This window comes from Carlito syrichta, unplaced genomic scaffold, assembly GCF_000164805.1.
Source record: "Carlito syrichta isolate Samal-C Ts95f unplaced genomic scaffold, Tarsius_syrichta-2.0.1 Scaffold302435, whole genome shotgun sequence".
Taxonomy (NCBI): domain Eukaryota; kingdom Metazoa; phylum Chordata; class Mammalia; order Primates; family Tarsiidae; genus Carlito; species Carlito syrichta.
Window position 1 is genome coordinate 258,468 of NW_007246531.1, and position 9,604 is coordinate 268,071.

At 32.1% G+C, this 9,604-nt stretch overlaps 1 protein-coding gene across 1 annotated transcript in view; it reads right to left on the minus strand.

Moving 5' to 3' along the window:
- LOC103259004 (bifunctional heparan sulfate N-deacetylase/N-sulfotransferase 4) overlaps positions 1 to 8,955 on the minus strand; it is a 250,617-nt gene extending 241,662 nt beyond the window's left edge. Inside the window, exon 1 of the mRNA XM_008056668.2 lies at positions 8,202 to 8,955. The gene's annotated coding sequence lies outside the window, so the exon portion shown is untranslated. The remainder of the gene's footprint in view (positions 1 to 8,201) is intronic.
- Positions 8,956 to 9,604: the final 649 nt, after the last annotated feature.

The window sequence follows — 9,604 nt, forward strand, 5'->3', positions numbered from 1 at the left end:
AACATTTAGGAAATAAGAAGTATTATTCCTGACCATGTCTCCAATCTTTATATATTTTCTTTTGGACTGGATCATTAGAATAGTGAAATAATATGTTTAAATAAAAAATAGCATTTCACTTACTCAAGAAATTTGTCATTTTGTTCTGTTTATTAGATTATAAACCTTATAAACAATCCTTTTATGAAAACTTGCTTTTTTACCCTAGGGCATATTGTGGGTAATGCATTCCCACTACGTAATTTTATCCAATTGTTATTTCCTTGAATTACATAAAACAGTCTTCTAATCAACTGCTAAAGTTGGGTTTTACATAGGAAAAGTATGTACTCAAAGCCTTTATTTATATTTCTTATAGTGACACAATGAAAAACAAGAAACCTCGATAACCACCATTTATCTAGTATTCAAGGCAGAGATTTCTTCTACAGAAGTCTTCCACAGACAGCACTTAACCTTATGTTGGTTGCTTTGATAGAGTGGAATTTCACCGATTTTTAGAAAGTATTATTTTTCCTGACATTGTATAGAAACAACTCCCCCAAATCTTCTAATATTTTAGCCTGCTGGTGTCACATAGCATAAAACAAATTTCTTTTACATAAAAATTCTCTAGTCTATAAAGATAATTATACTGTTCCTTAGTAGTCTTTTTGTTTTATTTTGTTTTAAATAGCACTGTTTCTTCAACTGTTTTGCATATGGCATGATTTCCAGATGTCTCCTCATATTTTACATTAATAAATCTCTTGCTATCTGTTGATTATTGGTGAAGCACTCTCTAAGCATTCCTGCCATCATAAAACTTTTGATCAAATGGTGGGGCACTGGCATAAATACAGCAATTACATCCTAAGGTAATAAGTACCATGATAGGACTGTTTGGGTGTAGAGCAGGAACACCTGATTCACTCTGGGGAAAGAAGAAAGTCAGAGAAGCTGCTGTTAGGATGAAACATCAGGAACCCAAAATTGATAAATGGGCCAAATAATGACATACCTGTACTAAATAGGATCATTGATAATTGTTTCCTTGATGTTGACACTGTGATTCTATTAATACACTCTAAGTTTGTATTAGCATTGCATTAGTCTTATCAAACTATTGGTTCTTATTGAATTTGAAGTATTCTATAATTGCTGAAAATAAGAATATATATACTATATATGTATATATAATTTATATATATTTTATATATAACAATCTTTTGTTATACATGAAGGATGGGTTCCAGGACCCCTGGAATATGAAAATCCAGAGGTTTTCAAATCCCCTAGGTAAACTGGTATAATATTTGCATATATCCTGTGCACACCCTCCTGTATACTTTAAGAGATCTCTACATTATTTATAAAACTTAATACAAATGTGACATAATTTGGATATTTGACCTCTCCAAATTTCATGTTAAAATGGAGGTGGGGCCTACTGGGAGGTATTTGTGTCATGGAGGCATATTCCTCATGAATAGATTGGTGCTGGTCCTGCGGTAGTGATTGATTTCTTGCAGTATTATTTCTCTCAAGAACTGATTGTTTAAAAGAACCTGGCACCATCTCCTCCATCTCTTGTTTCCCCTCATGCCATGTGACATACTTGCACCCGTTTCACCTCCCACCATGATTGTCAGTTTCCTGAGATTTCACCAGAAGCTGATGCTGGCACTATGCTTCTTGTAAAGCCTTCAGAACTGTGAGCCAAATAAAGCTTTTTTCTTTATAAATCACCCAGCCTCAAGTATTCCTTTATAGCAACATTAAAAAAATACTAAATAATACACTATATAAATAGTTGTTATACTACAATGTTCAGGAAATAATAAGAAAAAAATGTATATGTTTAGTACAGACACAACCATCTATTTTCCTAATATTTTCAATCTGTGATTGGTTGAATCCATGGATGGAACTCATGGATACCGATAATTACTTTTATCCTGAATTTCATTATATTAGGTCCATCCTTACAGCCAACTGAGTGATTTTTTGGAATATTGCTTCTTACCCCTACCAATTTGTGAGAACAGAGGGCCAGCTTCTCTGTTGCTTAAATTTCAATAATAGCATTGAATTTCAGGCTATAAGAAAAAGAAAAACAATAATTTGAGATAATTTACTCACATAATACTTTTTACATATTTAAAACTAAAAAGAGAAGTAAAGTTGAGAATTACATTTTTCTTAAACTGTTTAATTTTTCTACTTTCCAGAGAAAGCAACACTAAGCAGCGTGCCATGTCCTAAACTCTACCAAACAACTTCACAGAAATGAGAATTATCAACAGACAAAACCAAAATTTAGCTTGTCAGCTTACATATTACAAGTAATTGCTACTTCTTGTCACTTTTTTCTACAAGATAAATAATAATGTTGCCTGATTTAACATTTAACTTTTAAATAGATTTTCAAAGCGACAATTTATCAGAAAAGCATTTTCTGACCAATCTTATAGATTTAATTTACATCCTTTAACCTACGACCTTGACTTATCTTCAGAGCACTCACAGCCACTACCATAGGGTCTTTATTTACTTACTGCCTGTTTTCTCTCACCAGAATATAAGCCCCCTGAGAGCTATTTTGTTCATCCTAGCAACCTGAATATGGCACATATTAAAAATAACAGAAAGTAATAATTATCATTATTATGATGAACATTTTTGAGCAAGACTAAAAGTACTATTTCTTTGTCTAAGGTAAAAATTATGTCTAGACAGATAAGTAGAGTAATATAGGTACTGTATTGAGTTCAACTTTGATTCATCAATTTTAGCATCATTTTCATGGTTATGAAGAAAATACCCTACTCTGAAGAAAGTGGGTTCACAAACAGAGATATCAATTTACATGAATTGTTAACTATAATTTATTAATGATTACCTGTGTTTTATTTTACCTATTAAGTATATAAATCTCAATCGGATTGATAGAACTAATAGTGAAAGATTGGTACAGAAATCAAATTTAAGTTCTGATTCTATTTATTCACTTGCACTTTACAGTAATAAATAGAATTAGGACTTTTATATGCATTAACAGGAACATATGCATCTCTGCATCTGTTTCCTTGTATTAATCTTTAGTGATGCTATATTTATTTCTGAGGTTTAAATGATTTTTATGTAGTCATGAAAGACTATTCAGTACACCAAGAAGAACTCTTTTGGGATGTCTGATGAGATATGACAAGTTCTGTGGATCAGCAGTCCACAGTTGAATTTCTGATCTAGGAATGGAATCAAGCCAAAGCATCTAAATGTGTGAAAGAGCTTTCTCTTCTTTCTTTTCCTTCTGTTAGCATGGCAGTCGACCTTCGGACAACATATGAATCCTACTTTATTTAAACTACTAAAAATAAAAATGATTCTTCAGGTTTAAAATAATAGTATACATATATTTACATTTATTATTATTGCTATTATTATTATTATTTTGCTACATGGAAAAGATGCCACTGACAATAAAAGGGGAGTATATAGAAAGAGAATAAATAACTCTACTTAAAAAGATTTCATAAATTAAATGCAAGTTAATAGATGAAAGAACAGCCCATATTTTAATATTAATATCACTACTACTCTCATGTAAATTTTCCACCATGACTTAATTTTGTTTTATTACTTAGTGTTGTTTAACTTACTTTCTCTGTGTATTTTTGCCACTTACTCTGTATTAAAACCAGACCGGTAGATTAATATTTGCTGCCATAGTAAACATAAATAGTTTACACTCCAGCTATATAAGAGAGCGTTTAAGATGAAGTGGCAAAAATGGATAAGAGAAATGAGGGAATGAAGGAAGGAAGTGAGGAAGGGAGACATGAAAGAAGGAAGGAAGGGGAAGGAAGAGAGAAAGGAAGGAGGAAAAACAGTAGACAGAGAAGTATGGAGAAAAAGAGAATAGGAATGGAAAGAGAAAGGAAGGGAAGGGAATGAAGAAAAATTAGGGAAAGAGAGAAGAATGAAAGGAGAAAGTAAAGAGAGATTAAGGTAGCATTTCTACATTTTTTTTTTTGAGCATACAGAACTTGGCCAAGCTGACTTTCAACTTCTGCGTGGTTATGGTTAAAGATGCACTCCATTAAAGACTTTTAATAAGGAGGTTAAATATTTTAAATAGATTACAACACAAATTCAATCGATGGTGCAATGCCTAAAGTAGAAAGATTCTAATTTGGAAACAAATTGCGTGCATGCCCACAGCACACATGCTTTATTAGCTTGTTGAAAGTTGTTTTCTTTTTTGAACTCTTCAAATATTTAAAACAATATTAACTAAGAATAGTAAAAATTGAGTATAGTACAGAAGTCCCAAATCTATAACTTGTTATTCATAACTTTTATTTTCTCAAGTACCCTATGTATAATATTAAATTCTATTCTCAAACATTCAAACATCGTCGTTTTTAACTCTTCCTTTCTTACAGACACTTCCTTAATTTCAACTAATAAATCATGTTTATTCAAGTAGTGTTAATGAAGTATTTTAAGTTATCTCTCTTGGAAAAAATATATCTAAGATAGTCTATATATGTAAATTACCTCAAAGAGTCACTTGAAAGTCTTTATTTAGTTTGTCATATGTAGGTTATTTTATTATAACTTATTTCATGACCCGAATTATCTGAATACTCATGAATACAGACAAATTATAACAAGGCAAAGGAAATAAATACATTAAGTTATATCAGCAAACATATTTACCTGTGGGAATGAAGAGTAAGTTACTACTCAAACTTCCAAAAAATCATTTTGTCTTGAAATGTCTGAAGCCATTGATGATTTTGGAATTTATTGTCAGACTTTTTTGGGTTTTGAGGAAATATACCATCAATTCAATATTATTTCTAAAGGAAATTTCATATTTGTCAACTGTAGAATGTGATACTATTCCTTAGCAACCTGATATAAAGAAAGCCCTGGAATAGGACTGTCTCTATTAGAAATAATTGGATGTATACAAATTCAGCATTGCAAATGAAGCCTCTAACTTTTTAATCTTGCTGAATATAACTTTTTAAAAAGTGTATTTCACACTCTGTGTAACAGCATAGCTGAAAGTTTCCTGAAGTGTTAAAGAAATGTTGGCTAAACGTTTTATCATGATGGCCAAAGGCAATAACATTGTGTCTGACACCTGACCCATTTCTCTCACTTCATAAACTTCAAATAAATCAGCAGACAATATGGTTTCTATTTTTCCTAGTTATTTGGAGTACATAATGAATGACAGTTTACCTTTTCTTTTGTTGTCTAGCTTTACAAGATATATAACATAACAATATTTAGTACGGGTACTCTTACCCTAAATTTTACCAGACCAGTTACTTTAATAAAACCTTCATACTTTGTTTTGGCATGTATCTGTAGGTGGCATTTCTGATCTCCTTTTCCCTCCTAGATGACAGCTAGACAATACATCTTATCTTTACTTCTTTTTCTTCTCCTGAGCATATACTGTATCTTACAGGAGTTCTGGCAGGTTTATTTACATTTTTCCATTAGAGCAATGTTTAATCAAAAATAAATCTTTGCTATTTAAAAATTTTACTCTACTTAGAAAATATACTTGTTATTTAAATATATCACAGTTTGCATTGGAAAGAAAAAGTAATACTTCAGGTTAGACTTTAAACATAATGCATTATCAATGAATTTCAGCCCAGAAAGAATTAGCCTTCTGGGTGCACAGCTTCTCAGTCTTGGCTCCCAGCCAGGGCTGATATTCTAGCTTTATTTTATGTTTCCCCAGCTGCTTTCTAAATCTGGGGAGGCAGCACCAGCCAGAATCTTCTAGTTTGAACACAGTATGCTAAATGCTTTTCTGTTCTTTCTTACTAAATGATGCACAGCAAGTTTGATCTTTGGATTTTATTTTCAAAGGCCCCTTTTCCGCTCAAACAAAAAGTGTAATGGGATCATTTAAACATTAGACTTATTAGGATAACTATTATAATGTGTTAGAACATTTATTTAGCATCTTTATGAACTAATGCTAGTATTCTGATTTAACAAAGATGCAGTTTATTTTAAATCTTATTGCAGAAATTTTATGAGAAGAAGAAAGAATAAATATAGCAGTTTTAATACTCAAATAAAATACAAAAGATTGTTTTTTTTCCCCTGAGGTGAACATAAATATGAGCATGTATTTCCATTTTGATGATCAAATATAAAAATTCAAAATTAAAATTTAATGATTTTTATATAAAATAGTCCCCATTTATTTCCTTTTGGAATTTAGGGCAAGACATTTGAAAGAACAGGTTTCATAGTTAATAATTTTATCTTGCAGAAAACAAAAAGTGCAATTTATGTACATTTGCATTTTATTTATTATTTATATCCATTTTAATTAATTTATTAAAAGAAAAACAAGTATTACAATTCTCATGAGATTTTACTTTTATTTAAAAATGATGCCTCAGATTCTAAATTGCATCTATATTTTCCCTTTAATGATGATTTTCATGTTATAGTTAATGTCACACACATAATGTTTTCAAAAGGTTTTTATGCATCAATTTTAGTAGTGGCCAGCTACCATTCTGACAGAGTTACGAAAAGACCATTCTGCTTAGTGTTCAATTTCCAAAAACCTTCCCAATGAGCTTATAATGATATATCTATCAATGAAAATGCTATATAATATTGGTCATCATAAGGTATGTATTCACAGGATTTCTTATTTTAAAAAAATGTCAATCCTGGTGGGTTTAACTTCTCATTTATGCATTGAAATATATGTAAATGACAAGTAGATTTTGCTCAATAATCACTTATCTTTTTACGAATTCCAGTTAAAGTCTTAGACTGTTCTAGTTAGTGGACTTTATATTCTCAACATACACTTGCTTCATAAAACAATCATGACCAACGTAGCACCTACATGGCATCTGGATATAGCTAATTGGCATACCATTAATAGAACAGATTAAATTATTCTTTTGATATGAAAAAAATCCTTTTAAACTCTTGTGCAGAAAAATCATTGCCTCCCAGTTTGGGGAAAATTCAACCAATTACAGTAACTTTGTCTTCATCAATTTCCTCTTGGGGCAAGAAACTTACAGGATTTAACTATGAACTACGTGAGAAAGAGGATATCTAAAATCATTCTAAAAGTTCCAGAAAATTTTAGTAACTTGATATGGAATTTACATTAAAATATTTGCGATCTTGAGCTAATGAAAAAATCTGATCAAAGGCACTATGAAAGCAAGCAAAGGTGAGTTTGAAAAAGACACGATAAAGCCACATTGTTGAAACTTTTTCAAAGCTGTATGAGAATTTGCAGCATAACCTATCATAATAAGCAAAGTATATCATCACTTAAAAATATTATAAAAGTCACTGAAAAATATAGCACTTTATTAATCAGAACAAATTACAAGGAAAGTAAGGCTTAAGTTTCCTTTTTATTTACCTACTTCTAACAGAGACATTGAAAAGAATGAGTAGACCCATATTTAAATAACATTTTTTTGTTTTCCAACTTATTCTGTGTATGAGGAAATTGGAGGTATTTATAGATATATTATAAAGCTATTTCTGTCTTTCTGGGAACCTATGTTTATGACTATGACATACATTGTTCTAAGAATTTATTTTTCTTTTCTAATAGGAGCTAGGAGCAAAACATCTATTTCTTTATAAGCAATTTATGACTGTATCATACAATTTCAAATGTCTGTGACAGCTGTTTCTCTAAAACAGACCATTAGAACAGAGCATGCCTATAAATCTCAGGTCCCAAGGAGAGGAGTTCCCATCTTCGGCAATTTGAATGCCATTTTTTTCAGTAACACTTCTTGGAAAATCATTTATAACCCTTCAGTTAGTTTTGGATTCTAAGTTTGTAAAATTGATTATTTCAATATGAAAAAGCTAAAATTGTTATCAAGGAAGATGTTTTCTATGCAAATGTTCTGGCAGCTGTTTAATATATCAAGCTGTATCTTTTTTTTAAAGACAGGAATGTATTTGTATTTATTGTGCAAATATAACTTCTACAGAGCATAATGATAGGTAAGCATACATAGGATGAAAAGGGAGATTGAACTTGGTTTAAAAACATTATCTCCTCCTACATAATCTTTCACAAATAAAACTTTATTGTGTTCAACTTGTTTACATAGCTAAGCAACACATATCCATTTATTGTACACGCCTCGGTTTCAGCAAATGAAGCAGTAACTTACCTAGAGAAGCATTTCAATAATTTTTTTTTCTTTTCCTAACTTGAATTTATCCCGAGTTAGCAAATGAGATATCCAGTGTTCAGGTTCACTTGGCTCCAGGTTAATTAGAAGGAGCTTTCAGTTCATGCAATCTGCCTCAACAATATTCCAACAGCACTCTCTAGCTCCATTCCTAGTATCTGAACTCTTCCAGCGGAGTCTTTTTATTTAGACACATTGTCCTTTTCAAAACAAGCAGCCAGCTGGAATGATTCAAACCTCTGTTCAGCACACCGTTAAAATGCAGCTTCCTTCTTGGACGCGAGAATTACACCAGGGAGCAGACCGAGTACAGCAAAAAGGCTATGAGAACTATTTAATCACCGGAATACCAGCTGCTCCTGCTCTGCTGTTGCTACTGCTGCGGTGCCTCTTGTTTAGCTGTAGTCGGTCTTTCCCTCCCTCCTTCTCATATCTCCAGAACTATAAAGGCAGCTTTGCCGGATTATGATTGGCAGAAACGGCCAATTCCTTCAGCTAATCATCCTCAAGACTTTCAAGGACCAGGAGCTGTTGTGATGTCATCCAGTCAGTGGGATGTTACACATGAATACATTCCAACAGAAGCTAATTCAGCGATGAGCTGCATTCCTCTCACACCGCGGTGATTGATTAGATGCTCCTTAAGGATTTGCATAATCTTTCATTGTGCATTTGGACAATTTCCTATAAAATTTGAGAAGAGAATTCCACTTTGCAGCTATGACACTGTGCCACAAGAATAAGAAAAGTTCAAGGCAGGATTTTCAGCTGTAAATGTGTGCCCGTTAAACACACAGATTACAAACTCAACAAACGCCAACAAGAAACAATAGGAAACTCAGACAAGTATTAGTGAGCTACATACTTCTGAAATTAACCATTGTGTTTTAGATCATAGCAAATGTTAGAAGAAAAGAAAGTGTGTGTGCGTGTGTGTTTATTGTGTGCGTTGTTTTATTAATTGAGGTAAATTATTAAATTATCATGAAAAAGCTGTTTTCTATTCCCAGCACTGACAAAAGTTGTCTTCATGTCTCATTTTTAAATTGGCAGTTCAAGATGAAGACTACCTGTTCTTTGTTTTCTGCTAACTCGTGCAAATGCATAGATTCTATAAAGTACTTTTTAAATACTTTATGTAAAAGTTCTTTGAAGTTCTTCATTAGGATATAAGCAAGATAAAAGTGTTTTCTATCGTAGTGATCTATCACAGAAACAAAGAATTGAGAACCACTTGTTCTCACTCGTGAGTGGATTCTGAACGTTTATCATAATACAAGAAGGGAATGGCAGTCGGGGGACATTGCCAGAGGAGGGAGGGGTGGGACACATAACATCAATAAGAGTGCCTGATTCCAAACCAGGCAAAGTGAGAATCAATG